The sequence below is a fragment of the Gymnoscopelus microlampas genome (genome assembly GCF_963454915.1).
Source record: "Gymnoscopelus microlampas genome assembly, chromosome: 3".
In the NCBI taxonomy this organism is placed as follows: domain Eukaryota; kingdom Metazoa; phylum Chordata; class Actinopteri; order Myctophiformes; family Myctophidae; genus Gymnoscopelus; species Gymnoscopelus microlampas.
Window position 1 is genome coordinate 15,166,524 of NC_139940.1, and position 15,638 is coordinate 15,182,161.

Sequence of the window (15,638 nt, forward strand, 5' to 3'; positions counted from 1 at the left end):
ACAAATATGAGTGCATGAGATCAGTCATTTTCCACTTAACTCACTCATCTTGGAAATGATGCTGAAACGTTGCTTCATTCCGGTGAAAATAAACAATCTGAGAAAGGAACTAATTTGTCACTCTACTTCATGAGTGTGTGAGCACATACTTTTTCATGTCAAGGACCCCCCCCCCCAAATTGATATGTATTTGGTCACGGACCCCCATCCCAGTTGTTTTATATAAATATGAAATATGAAATATTCCACATTTTTTGAAAATGGCAGATCGAGTTTGTAGATCTACTTTCAAGTAGCCAATGGGGTTACAGTGATTGAACTGACTTTGATGCTGCAGCATATTAACCGATTTAGCTGGGGACCCCCTGGAACCCCCTAAAAGACCCCTGGGTGTCCCCGGACCCCTCTTTGAGAACCAATGATATAAAAAAAAAATTCAATTGTGCACAGAACAAGCAGATTAATTTCCATATACTATGAGTGTGGCGCCTCCTAGTGGTCGACCCTTGCTCCTAAATATCCAGATCTATTATTGGTGATGTAAAATGTTAACATAATGTTTAGTAGCTTTCAAATTTGTAGGTTTACCAATTCTTTTTTTTTTTTTTAACTCATTTACAGGTTGAGACTATTTTATTTTATTTTATTGTTTAATTGTTTATGAGCTGAAATAAACATTCTGTCATTTGAATGTAGCATCATTAACCTATATTGTGAGATGCTGGATTTTGTTTTGTTTTTCTGTGGTGAATCATTAGATCAGAGGTCTTCAACAGGAGGTCCGGGACCCCTAGGGGGGTCCTCAGGGTTACTGCAGGGGGTCCGCCAAATCTTTGTGTGATAGGATCTTTTTTTTTTTACAATAACCACTTGAGCCCTAGAATTCCTTTTCTGAGGGGAACATTAGCCGGAAATAGCAGATCTACAAGCTCTCAACGCCTCGCGCTGCGAGGCGTTGAGAGCTTGTAGATCGGCTATTTTTGGCAAAGAGTTATATATGTAGAGGGAAAAAAGAGCAGCAAAAGTTTATCTGAAACACAATTTTATACAATATAGAGGGGGTCCCTGCTTCATCTCTCTCTCAGCTAGGGGGTCCTTGGCCTGAAAACGTTGAAGACCCCTGCATTAGATCATGCACCACGTGTCGTGCGCACAATCACATCATCTGACACGAAATACGTTTGCATTTTGGACATTTAGTTGATGATGCGTAGAATATAATCTTCCATTCCTAGACCAGGTATTCCAAGGTCAAATCTAATGATCTAGGTTCCTGTGATCATTGGAGGATCAGATCATGGTGATAGCAGCATGACCAATGTATGCTCTTGTCATACGACGGCTTTGCGCGCCGAAAATAGCAGATATATATAAGCTCACAACGCGTCGTGTTTGCGATGCGAGCTCATAGATCGTTTTTTTTTCTTCCCGGCACTCTACACTGTCGTACAACAAATTATAAATCAAGCTCTTAACCCATTGAGACCTGAAGCCGATTCTACATGTCTCCTAAATCTCAGTATTCTGAAAAACGTATGTTTCTATATCAGTGGTTCTCTAACTTTTTCATGTCAAGGACCCCCAAAATTATATGTATTTGGCCTTGGACCCCCATCAAAATATTTTGTTACAGGGACCCCCAGAAGCAAAGATTTGAGTTAAAAATGTTCACTTTAAAATTATTTATATTCAAAGATTTGCACACATTTTCACGATTTTTCAAAAATAGCAGATCTACAAGCTCGTAGCGCGGCACTCGGTGCCGCACTATGAGCTTGTATATCTGCTATTTTTGAATAGCCCAAAGTGTAAAATAAGGCTTTTTAGCTCAAATCTAAAAATGACACAGTTCCGGGTTACTTAATGGGTTGAGCTTGATTTATAATTTGTTGTATGACAGTGTAGCGTGCCGGGAAATAAAACTTAAGAGAAGAGGTCCCTGACCCCAGTTACACATTCCGTCCATTAGATGGAAGAGCTCCCTGCAAAGAAATCCCCCATGATTCATTCTTCCAGCTTGAATGAACCTGGACAGACTTATTTCCCCTGTGTGCAGTAGGACCTGGTGTTAGGCGAGCGAGGTGGAGGGAGGCTGGTGTCTGAGCTCCGAGGGCTGGGGAAGTGTTAACGCCGGTGATTGTGTTAGAGCCCACTAAGTGGCAGCTTCAGCTGACAGCCACAGATGGTCCTCAGATTATACAGAGTCCCCTCACCCCCCCCTCTCCATCCAATGTCCCCCCCCCATGCATCAGTGGAATAATACCTCTCTCCCTAGTCCCTATACCACCACCACGGGGGCTTCACAGAGGAGCAGACACGCGTGGGTGGAAGCAGAGACTTAACTACCCATCGCTAAGGCATCAGCACTTGGTTACAGATGGGTGCATTTCCGTCTGGAGTCCAGGATGGTTTATAATAATATCAATTTTCGTAAGGCTAGCCATTTGCCATGGCTCCTGTGTCCACATGTACCGTGTGGGGAGGGAAGAGATTGTGGAAGTTGGACATATAGATTATTGATAACGATAGTAACAGCTAGTAAATACTGATACTGAAAGGCACCGTGTGTGTGTGTGTGTGTGTGTGTGTGTGTGTATATGGGGTCAGAGATGGGGAGTTGGTGACCTGGACTCGAGTCACACTTAACTCTCTTTAACTTACTGAGTAAAATTGTAATAGTGTCACCCCAGTGCCAGCGAAAACTAGTGTTTTTACTCTAATAACTTCACACAACGGCCAAACAAAACAATCGATAGGTGCAACATCTGTGGTGTGCAATTATGCTGATCAACCAAGGGCGCCGATACTGTGGGTGCCTCGGCGCTAAAGCACCCAGGCGAAATGACGAGCACCCAGTGGGCGAGTATGCGAGTATGAGTATGCGAGTATGAGTATGAGTATGAGTATGCGAGCGAGTATGAGCATGCAGCTGCGCGCTCATACTCGCAGCGCGCAGCCGCACGCTCGTACTCGCAGGGCGCTCCCATTTGTTTGTTTTGCCGGCTCCAGGTTACCTAGCAGGTAAATTAACCAAATTAAAGTTACAAACCCCCCCCCAAAAAGTAAAATATCCGCCCAGAAACCGAAAATTTCCGTGCGCCCGGGTTGCATGTTTTGTTCAGCATCAGCTATCTTAACATTAGCTTGCTACTAGTTTTGTTAAGTTGATTAGATTTGTGTTGATAGAGATTGTTAAAAGATTAGTGAGTTTTTGCTTGCCACTGTTGTTCGCATAGAGTGTTGGCTTTGCCATGACTATGGTCTTGTAACTTAATCACACAAGTTCTAGTGCCACAATCTGCTGGCTAACATTAAACTGAGAGAAAGAGCACATCAGCATTCTTCTGTGTTTGAGAGGCTTGAGGGATGTTCATTTATAAGTGCAAGTTTTGCATTAGTTGGAAACCCAGTTTAATTATATATATTTTTTTCATATTGCAATTCAATAGCCTGTTTAAAGTGATCATACCGTATACAAAACCAGTAATCAATGATGATACCATATGCTAAAACAGGAGCGATGATAATACACTACTGTAAATGCTTTGAATTCCTCAGCTATTAGCTATGCCATGTTATAAGTAGACCGGATGGCATGCATGATAGAATGCTCATTACAACCATGAGAGACTTGACTTGGACATGCCCCTCAAAGAGTTGAGGTGTGTGTGTGTGTGTGTGTGTGTGTGTGTGTGTGTGTGTGTGTGTGAGATGAGTCTCTATTTTCATGCCAAAGCACATAGAGTACCAAAGTCTGACATCACTGCCGCAAGAGGGCGCTATCACCCTGGGTCACGGCATTATTCTTAATATTGGAATTCCCTTAGTCAAATCTTAGATCGCAAAAAAATAAAAAGTCTCCAAACACATTATCAAATGTAACTCAATATCATACACGACACAGAGTAACATACCTGACAAAATCGCCAGGGTGATTTGTTTATTTTTGGAACACAGTTCTTATATGACGCAATCTAAGATTTGCCTATGGGAATTCCAATACAAAAAATTACGCCGCGACCCAGGGGTAGTGGGAGTGACGTCAGTACTTTGGTACTCTATGGAACTTCATGTTATTTTATGAATGTGTAACTCAAGAGGAGGAGTGCTCGTTATGACAACGGGGGGGGGGGGGGGGTGCTTTCTCTCAGGACATCGTCAAAACTAACCAACGGCACAACATCTATCAACAGCTGCGCCCGGAGCACCCTGAACATCTGCTGCATGGACGGATGAAGTAACAGTGGTTTTCAATGTGGACCCCCTTAGGATTCCTTTTGCGGGTCTGTAAGCGTCTTTTGAAATTAAAGTTTGAGAACCACTGAAGTAAAAAACTTAGTAGTCCTGTGGGAAAAGGCTAACACCACCCACCAAGCCCTAAAAGGACAGCTCAGTCCAGAAACAGCTGGAGAAGTAGAGGTCCAGGCTGAGAAAAGGCTGAGAAAAACATGCCTCCAATACTCGTTAATGGCCTCTGCCACTGTGACAAGGCTCTTAGTGCAGTGGTTGTCAAACTTTTTAACTTCAAGGACCCCTACTTTGATATGCTTTTGGCCACGGACCGCCATAACGCCCGAGAGTGTACAAATGGGTATACACTAAGAGTTATAGACCTGTAAAGGGTCCATTTGGTTCCTAACTATCAATAATTTAGCTGGGGATCCCCCTGGAACCCTTTCAATGACCCCTCTGGGTCCCCGGACTTACTTAGATGGATGGCATGGACACAGTGTTGGCAGGTGAAAGCCGCACAGCATGTGGCTTGTGAAATGTAATAAAAAAACACAATGATATACAACCAAATTCTCAGAAATGTACACCCTCGGCAGGAATGAAAGCCTGGAATGGTGATATACTGTAACAAATTTGGGGCTAGAATTGGACTGGGATGCTATTTGGGACAATGTATCTGGTGCATAAAAAAATCCAAATCATCACTATATACATTTTAAGTTTAGTCACAGAGTGTATGTAACACCCAGAATCAGGCATCGAATGTGATTGGCACCTGACCTCGGGCTCTTTTGTCCATACTTTATGGGAATGTCTGGGGATTTTGGAGTTCTGGAGAAAGGTTATAGGGACTTAAACGGACTTATTGGACATTGCCTACTGTATCTGGAACTGTCGTCGGCAAGGATTAACCATGCTCAACAGAGCACAATTTCACTGTGGACAAACCTGATGTCAGATCTGAAAGACCTGCTGACTCGGTGATGCAGTGGATATGTTGTGTGATGTTTAATTAATAGAATGGTGGAAGGAGGGCGGGGTGGGAAGGGATCGGGGAATGAAGAGTGGGAAAAGGGAGAAAGGTGGGGGATACTGAGTTCAATGATGTTGGTTTTGTACTTGAAATGCATTTTATGTGAAAATCTATACAATTTTAACAAAAAAAAATGATATCCAACTGAAAAATAATGCGCTTACTAACGGATGAATAGGAACCTACACACGTATAATAAATAAATTAAACAGCTGAAAGATAGGAAAAATATTTGTTTTTACTCAGAGATTATTTTGCACCACAATGGAAACAAGTCCCCAGGACTTTTTTCTGTTACTCTTTTAGCCCAAGGGTTTTACTGTACCTCCGTGCTGTTTACACTTTGACTGATAAGGTATTCAATCAATCAAGTCTCTCTGCAGTCGAGAGTCGAGACACTTTGAAGTCTTGAAAGCCTCATGACAACGTAGTTGAGAAATCAATAAAATTGACAAATTGTGTTTTTTTTTAACAACTAAATGGATTGTCTGATTAACCAGTTACGGCCTATTTTATACTCTGTCGAACAACGGTGTGCAAAAATTGCTAAAGCAGCCGATCTACAAGCTCATGACGTGTCGCATCACGATCTTGTACATCTGCTATTTTCTGCATTTATGGACATTTTCGAAAAATAAATTTCAACTTCTTCCACCAAAATGGATTATTATTCATTATAGATTTCTTTGGCCATTCAAAAATAGCATATACAAGCTCATAGTGCCGCTTTTAGATCTATTTTTAAAATGTATTTGTACAATTCTTTGAATATATATATATTTTTTAAAGCGAACATCTTTAACTCAAATCTTTGCTTCTGGGGGTCCCTAGAACAAAATGTTTTGAGATGGGGTCTGTGGCCAAATACATATAATTTTAACCAGTGATATAGCAACGTAGGTTTTTTTCAAAAAACTGTTAGGAATTAGAAAACATTTGTAGACACGCGTCTACAAATGTCTTCTAAATCCTAACAGGATTGAATGGGTTAAAATGGATTATTTGGATGAACTGTTGCAGCCCTGTACATGATGTGCCTGTTAGACATGCGTGTGGAGAGGAGGCAGTAGTTCTCTGCCACAGTCAAGAGGCTGTTGATGAAGAGAAGGCTTGTTGACTTTGCTTAGAGGAGACCGTGATCTGCTCTCACAGACAAACCCGTGTAGGGGATGAGAGCAGCACGACACACACACACACACACACACACACACACACACACACACACACACACACACACACATTTATTATACTTTGAGAGGTGAAGATATCAACATTTCACAGCAATTTTATACATGAAATCTTTACCAGATTTTTGGTGTGTGACCCTGGCGCACAACTAAGTATAAATCAGGCATAACTAATGCTTACCCTAACCCCTATACCTATGCTCTAAATGCCAGTCCTAACCCTAAACTCAACCTGAATATTTTCCTGGTTGTAAGCCGATTTCTTTTTTAACCATTAAAATATCCATTTCTCTTGTGAGGAAAATTGTCCTCTATCTATTTCTATCTATCTATTTCTCAAATTGTAATAATACTTGTGACGACATTGGACCCAAGTATAGTTGTATAGTGTACATTTGACCCAAGTATAGTGTGTGTGTGTCACACACACACACACACACACACACACACACACACACACACACACACACACACACACACACACACACACACACACACACACACACACACACACACACAGAGCACACAGCACACACAAACAGCTAATTAATCAGAGGAGTAAGTTGGATGTAGTGAATTGCACCCTGGACACGGCTGGCTGCCTCTCCAGGCGTGGATGTATTTTTATTTATTAGCCAGTTCAACTGGGTATAGACATTCTGCCAGCACTGCACTCTTTTGATTTAGTATGGCAATAAATAATGAATAAACACATTTTCCACTATAGTAAGTGTCCTGTGCTGGAGTTCTCTTTTCCTCTGTCATAAATCTTCTGTCACATATCATTGCTGTCGGGTGGAAACCTTGTATGTCCAACACGTTCCTTTTTTTATAAACATAAATATATAGTGAAAATAGCTGAGCTATTTTCACTACTTTTGTTTGTTTTCACTGATTTTGTGTGATACTCTTGTATGATGAAGTAGGGCATCAATTTACGGAAAAACAAAAGATGGACATTTCTGCCTGACAGCAACGATATGCAGTAGTGGGTACGAGAGGCTCTGAAAAATCTATTATCCTACAGAGCAGTGATTCTCAAACTTTTTAATTTCAAGGACCCCAGTTTGACCTGTAAAGTGAAGTCCTGTAAAGTGTTAATTTCACTCCCACAGTGCGTAAATGGAACCAAATGGACCTACAGTAGGTTGGAGTTACAGATCCGAGCAATTGTTCCAAAAATGGTTCCGAACTATCAATCATTTAGCTGGGAACCCCCCCAAGGGCCACTGGGGGGGGGACGGGACTCCACTTTGAGAACCAGTCATATAGAAAGATAGATGACGTTTGTTGAAGAGGTTGAGAGACAAACATAATAACCTTGCTGACCTAGGATCACATCACACCACTCCTCTCACACATCTCTCTCCAACACTGTCTCCCTCCCAGCTCTCCTACGGTCTGTCTCTCCAACACTGTCTCCCTCCCAGCTCTCCTGTCTGTCTCTCCAACACTGTCTCCCTCCCAGCTCTCCTACGGTCTGTCTCTCCAACACTGTCTCCCTCCCAGCTCTCCTGTCTGTCTCTCCAACACTGTCTCCCTCCCAGCTCTCCTACGGTCTGTCTCTCCAACACTGTCTCCCTCCCAGCTCTCCTGTCTGTCTCTCCAACACTGTCTCCCTCCCAGCTCTCCTACGGTCTGTCTCTCCAACACTGTCTCCCTCCCAGCTCTCCTGTCTGTCTCTCCAACACTGTCTCCCTCCCAGCTCTCCTGTCTGTCTCTCCAACACTGTCTCCCTCCCAGCTCTCCTGTCTGTCTCTCCAACACTGTCTCCCTCCCAGCTCTCCTGTCTGTCTCTCCAACACTGTCTCCCTCCCAGCTCTCCTGTCTGTCTCTCCAACACTGTCTCCCTCCCAGCTCTCCTACGGTCTGTCTCTCCAACACTGTCTCCCTCCCAGCTCTCCTACGGTCTGTCTCCAACACTGTCCCCCTCCCAGCTCTCCTATGGTCTGTCTCTCCAACACTGTCTCCCTCCCAGCTCTCCTACTGTCTGTCTCTCCAACACTGTCTCCCTCCCAACTCTTCTACGGTCTGTCTCTCCAACACTGTCTCCCTCTCAGCTCTCCTACAATCTGTCTCAGTCAGTAAAGAATCTATGCATAGGGACTGTCCTGTATTTAAATGAAGACAGAAAACATGACATAGAAGTGTGAAGGCTGCAGTGACTTAGTGGTTCATTAGTGTCATACATTTTAATGGACTCATTTTTTTCAATGTTCATGGCAATGTCCATTTAAATTCTTGTGTTGCTTCTTCACTGTTTATCTGTTGTGTCTGATCTACTGTGTGTTTTTTATTTTCACTACCTACTGGGTCTGTGCCTTGACTCTTGCTTATGATAAGGATTATTATTAGCGTTAGCATTGACAGCAGCAGTGGTGGAGGTAGAAGTTGCATTATTAATATGATCTCGCTATTATAATTAAGTACACTTTGCATATGAGAAGTGTTAACCACTTCAAAGGAGCACTTCGCCCATTTTCAACCTCATCTTCGTGTAATTGGTCCTCCTCAATGCATAGCGTAGATCTGCTATCTTTGAACAATTGAAATAAGTAATTAAACGGATGATCCACGGATGTGGCTGCAGTTCATGTGTGTTGCCATGCGTGTGTGTGTGTGTGGGGTGTGTTAGTATCTAAGCCAAGGCTTGTCTTCCATTGGTCACATCTCTGACTGGGGAAGCAGTAAGAAGCTGGATGCATGCTCCCAGGAGCAGCAGGAGAAATGAATGTAATGGGGGAGGAGAGCAGGAGGACCAGAGGGAGGCACAGTATATCGTTGCTGTCGGCCAGAAACCTCTTATCTCCATATTCTAACTTTTTATGTTTTTTCCCCCGCAAATTAACGCCCTATACTTGATCATACTACAGTGTCACACAAAAGCATGAAAAGTAGTAAATCCATTCACGCCGCGTTTCCAGCTTGTAGATCTGCTGCTTTTGCTATTCTTGTTTTTGGACAACTTGTTTTCAGTTTTGGACATATGAGGTTTCGATCCGACAGAGACAAAGAGTGTGTGTGTGTGTGTGTGTGTGTGTGTGTGTGTGTGTGTGTGTGTGTGTGTGTGTGTGTGTGTGTGTGTGTGTGTGTGTGTGTGTGTGTGTGTGTGTGTGTGTGTGTGTGTGTGTTGTATTACTGCTTGTGAGGGCCAAATGTAGACTTTGAGAAATAGACGTTGTGAGAACAATTTTCCAGTTGGCTTCTGTGCCATTCATTGCCTCAGTGGCACTGTGGCATGGCCGCTGTGCCACCGCTCCGCCGCTGAATGGAACCGCGGAGCCTCTGGGAGAGATCTGCCCAGCAACAGGCTCATTGTTTACCAAACAAATCACCCACAACACAGCGCTGGTACGTTCTACTACCGCATGCATGAGGGGAGAGAGAGAGAGAGAGAGAGAGAGACAGAGAGACAGAGAGACAGACAGACAGACAGACAGACAGACAGACAGACAGAGAGAGAGAGAGAGAAAAAAAAGAAAAATTGTGTGTGTGTGTGTGAGAGAGAGAGAGAGACTGAGCAGCTCCATTTCTTTGAAGACACTGCAGGTTTCAAACCTGAACATGGTGTTATGACTGCTGTGTGTGTGTGTGTGTGTGTGTGTGTGTGTGTGTGTGTGTGTGTGTGTGTGTGTGTGTGTGTGTGTGTGTGTGTGTGTGTGTGTGTGTGTGTGTGTGTGTGTGTGTGTGTGTGTGTGTGTGTGTGTGTGTGTGTGTGTGTTTGCTTACTGTAGATCCATTCTGCTGTTCCACCTCTGGGCAGCAGCTCTTTATGATGTGGAAGCAAGCCCATATACTGCCCTCTGCGGTCTGCCTGTGGTACTGAACCCAGTGAAAACATGTGAGTGAGTTCAATGAGGTCAGAGGGAATTCTTTTGTTTCTTTTTTTTATGGAAAACGTGCAGTCCACTCATTTTGAATGTTTTTCAGGCAGGCAGGAGGAAAACCGAGAGGGAAACCGTGCAGTCAGGGAGGTCGAATGGTGGGATGTGACTCTGCGCCAGCAGGTAGGGTGGGTGTGTGGGTATGTGTGTGTGTGGGTGGGTGTTGGTGGGGGGTTTGGAAGGCAATTGCGTCACTAAACCATTGAAAAACACTCCAGTGGAATTCTCATACTGCACCATAGTTGTGTTTCATACTTACAAGTTCAAGTCACAGTCAGATACAGGACCCAAACAACAAGTTAACCACATGAACCCTATATCTTCACTGTCTGTTCTGTGAACATCCGGCAAAAATATCCCATCTACTGTACATGCGGCGCGTTTTGAGCTTGTAGATTGGCTATTTCTGGCAAAGAGATCTGGTGTAGAGGGAAATAATTAGCAGGCCTAGCATAGGGACTCCGGTCAACAAAGAATCTATAGGGTTTAAGTTGTTAATGGAACTGCAATCAACATGAAGGCCAGTCAAAGTTTCTGGTGTGTAGGTGGCCACTGCTGCTGCTGCTGCTGCTGCTTGCAAAAAATAACAAACCAACCGCACTCTGTCTTCCTCTGGGCATGTTTGCAAATCAAATATAATAAAAAGATGGTCTGCACATTGCTGATTCATCATCAAGGGCAATGGTTTTCCACATAATTCTGTATCCGACATATATTTGGAGTTCAAAGTTACTTGAAAACTTTGCTAATTCCATCACCATACTTATAGGCTACTATGAGGTCATTCTACACAGTATAGAGTGTGTAATGGACCACAGTACAATCCTCAGTGTTTTCTGGTCTTAAAGGTCTGTCTGTCTGTCTGTCTGTCTGTCTGTCTGTCTGTCTGTCTGTCTGTCTGTCTACCCATCCTTATGTTCTTCTGATTACATACATTTATATATTTTAATTTTACCATGAGAGTGTGCTGTACAGATGTAAAATGTATACATTCTCAGAGTTACAAATGGATAACGGATTTAACTCATGTACTGTACATGTACAACCTCAAAAACATCCAATCCCCACTTTTCTATTTCTAATTTTACTACTCTACACTCACTATATGTATTTACATTTCTTATAAAGCTTTGCCATCTTTTTGCAAATAACTTGTGTGTCCTATATCCTTGTGAGCGGCCCCGCCCCACATGTGTAAACGTGTATTATTTATTCAGATGTATATCTGGTTTCCCATACAAACAATGAACTCTTCAGAGTTCCTTTAGCTGCGACTGCTTCCTCTTTGAAACACACCCACTCTTTCTTCCGGCTGCCTAAACTACAATCTGGAGATGACGTACATGAGCCGGCGCTATGCTATTTTCAGCTGAACAGAGAGAGAGAGAGAGAGAGAGAGAGAGAGAGAGAGAGAGAGAGAGAGAGAAAGAGGATGTCTTGGCATTGGAGACACTCTGAGTGAGAGGGTGCAATTTGTGTTTCCTTTTCCCCCCCTACAGAAGTTGGGCCTTCATGCAAAGCTGCACGTACAGTACGTTAATCAAAGTGTCTGATTTAAGTCCCTTAAATGGCACATTCTGTTAAATAAATTACATCTCTGTTAACGCCAGGACTGTGACTTTGATAGAGGCAGGATTATATGGCAGTCTATCAGGCGTAAGTCTTATTTCAAAGCAAGGAGGATCTACACTATTGTCCTTTTGGGCTATATGTGAGTCCTGCTGTACTGTATATCCACATACAGTACTTAAAGGATATTTCACTTTCAAACATGTTTGGGGTCATTTTAAGATCTACTTTTGTGAGCACTCCATCCATCCATCCATTTCTTTTTATGTCTATTTAACAGGGACAATACAAAAAACAATGTATCAAGCATGAAACGGTTGCATTGTATGTAGGGTTTCTAGCCCCTGTCCCTGGTTAGGCTTTTCTATACAAATATCTACCTAGTAAAAAAAATACTAGACTAAAATTATAGTCATAAAAGCAATGACGTTCGTTAACATTTTAAAACGTTGCATAACAAATTAGTGTTCCCATCTTCGGTCTAATTTCAGCCAATGTTTTACCTTTTCATTTAATATTTTGAGATTTTTGATTTTTGATTAAACTGTATCCCTTCTTCTGAAAAAGATGACTGACCAAAGGTGCTTTTGCACTTCCACCCATCCATCCATCCATCCACATCATCGTTGTAAATTCCTTGTCCATTCCACACTCATGATAATCGTCTTTTCTATATGGTCTTCGACACACTGTCTGCCTCGAGCGAATGACACAGAAACACCGTCCCAATCTGTCACGTCTGACATTAAACAGCGGTTGGTTCGCCGCCCCGCAACCACAGGAGTCATCCATAAATCACACAGTGTACAAGCCACCCACAACAAAGAACATTCTGGAGGTTTGAACCTCGGCAACGTCTACATCATCAGAGCCAGAGCTGCAGAGGTCCACCGGGAGAAAGAAATTACCCTTTGAAGCAACAAAATAATGAGTCTGTGAAGACGTGATGATGGTATGCGGTGGACCCAGAGAGCTGGATGCTTTACTCACAACACCTACTGTATGCCTGTGGTTCTCCAAACAGGGTTAGGGTTAGTAAACACATTAACCCTGGCGTCCCCTATTTTGGGACACGTTTGTGAGTTTGTAGATCCGATCAGCTATTTTCGCTTTTCGTTTTACAAAGTATATAGGGCTTAAGTATTTGTGTGTGTGTGTGTGTGTGTGTGTGTGTGTGTGTGTGTGTGTGTATATATATATATATATATATATATATATATATATATATATATATTATATATACCCAATTATTTTGTATTATATTTTTAATACAGGGCCTGCTGATCGGGAGTCAGACCTGCTGATATTTCCAGTCAATGGAAGCAGGTTAAAGCCAGGGGCGCTAGCCTCTGTTCAAGGTCACTTTGAGCTCCCGGGCAGCTTAGCGGACAGTTGCTTCACTGCAATTAGGGCCCAGAATTCAATAACAATTATCGTCCATCAAATGCTGGTTCCAGGCCAGGCATTAATAGGTGTGTTCCATCGAGTCAACATGCATGCATTTGCTCAAATATTATTATGGCTACAACTAAAATAAAACGAAATATTTTGAGATGGGGTCGCGGCCAAATACATATAATTTGACATACAAAAGTTTGAGAACCACTGATATAGGATATATAGGATTTAGAAGACATTTTTAGAATCGGCCTCAGGCCTTAATGGGTTAATCGAAAAATCTAGAAGCAACTTTTCTTCAATCATATATTTTATTTTTTATAGGCTATATCAACACATCAATGCAAAAAAAACAAAAAACAGCTCATCTACAAGCTCACAACACGTTGCGATGAGTTGTGAGCTTGTTTTCGCTATTTGAAAAAAACAATTTGAAAGGGAAAAAAGCTATAAAATAGAAAATTGTCAAATCGATTAGCTATTATTTTCAATAATCGATTCAATTGATTACTTCGATAACTAACTGTTTCACCCCTAAATCGTATATCCGCAAATAATAGAGGTGCGCGTCAAGTGGCTGCAAGCACCCGGCCAGCGGATTCGTTGGCCTTTGGCCCCGTCATTAACTGGCCAGCTCTCAATAGGTCCTGTTAGGGTGTCATGCTACACCGCCATTGAGCCTGGCTGCACTCGGAGCCACCCATCTTTCTTAATGGAGAGACTACTGGAGGCTGGGAAGCTGCCTTGTTACCATGGCAGCAGGCGCTTTCACATTCTCCCTGCATACTGTGGGAGTGTGTGTGCAAGTCTCTCCCCTCCAACCCACCCACCCACCACCCCTTGTCTTTCTCTCACACTCACACTCACACACATACACTCACTCTCTCTCTCTCTTATTTCTTACTTTCCCTCCCTCTCCTTAAACGGTGTTGTGTGCCGAAAATAGCAAACCTACAAGCGCACAACCATAGTATATGGCACACAACTCGTTGTGCACTTGTAGGTCTGCCTTTTTTCGGCGCGCGGCACTGTCGTGCGACGAGGTATTTACTGGTCTCACTCTCTCACTTGGCTTCGCTGTGTCCTCCTGCTACCCTCACACCCTCTCTTCTCTCTCTATCTCTCTATCTCTCTATCTCTATCTGTCTCTGTCTATCTGTCTCTGACTCTGACTCTGTCTCTGTCTCTGACTCTGACTCTGACTCTGTCTCTGTCTCTGTCTCTGTCTCTGACTCTGACTCTGTCTCTGTCTCTGTCTCTGACTCTGACTCTTTTTGTGAACCACCACACCACAACAGCGTCTGGTCTTCTCTCTGAATGGGAGACCTTGGTGGTCGTGGGTTGTGTTGCGTATCTTCCTTCTTTAACTGATCTTTCCAGTAGCTGAAACCTGCACGCCTCTCACACTCCTCCTTATTACTAATGCAGAGTATTTCCCGCTGGCGGCTCGCCTATACTGAGCATTGCTCTCACACAACTCTACTCTTTTATCTGTTTCATGTTTCTCCAGGATGCACAGTGATCGCTAATGTATAGGCTACCCACTAAAAAAAGTATTTTCAAGTGAATTTGCTCTGTTGAAAAGGCATCATTTTTGTCATAGGCTATGACATGGTCATGTATACATTAGCATTAATCCTTACAAAGATTGTACAAATGTAATTGTCGGCCCCATGCTAAGCCTATAACCTGTCCTGAACCAAATTAAATTGTGCTCTAATGTTACCTTTTATATGAAAAAATATAGCTCTCCAGAAAATAAAAGAATGAACATGAATTAGGCACAAACCCTACTATGGAACGTATAGCTCACCCATGTGTGTGTGTGTGTGTGTGTGTGTGTGTGTGTGTGTGTGTGTGTGTGTGTGTGTGTGTGTGTGTGTGTGTGTGTGTGTGTGTGTGTGTGTGTGTGTGTGTGTGTGTGTGTGTGTGTGTGTGTGTGTGTGTGTGTGTGTGTGTTTGCGCGCGTGTGTGTGTTCACTTTTTACACCATGCATGCTGCCTCTGCCTTGTGTATTTCTGCATTAATGCTACATGTCTGGGCATGTCTGCTGTGTTAGAAGTGGCTCAGTGCTAGTTTTGACAGAATACATGCAGCAACCGAGAGAGAGAGACAGACAGAGTATGATGCTTGGATTACTATTCACCAGACACCAGCTAATTTCAAGGTATCCCAGCTATGTTAATGATTTTTCCCCACCACACCCTTTGTTGCTGGAACTCTGCCTTATACAACCGTTTTTAGGTTCATGTGCTTCATATGTTTGTGTGAGTGAAAGTAGAGCGCTGTTTTGTTTACATTTAAGTGGCTGGGGTGTAGCTATAGAAAAACAA

The 15,638-nt window shown here is 42.9% G+C and overlaps 1 protein-coding gene across 2 annotated transcripts in view; it reads left to right on the forward strand.

Moving 5' to 3' along the window:
• The first annotated feature begins 15,389 nt into the window (after positions 1 to 15,389).
• Positions 15,390 to 15,638, forward strand: part of LOC311041523 (ataxin-1-like) — a 36,907-nt gene continuing 36,658 nt past the window's right edge. For both annotated transcript variants that reach the window (XM_084051929.1, XM_084051930.1), the window contains exon 1: positions 15,390 to 15,472. The gene's annotated coding sequence lies outside the window, so the exon portion shown is untranslated. The remainder of the gene's footprint in view (positions 15,473 to 15,638) is intronic.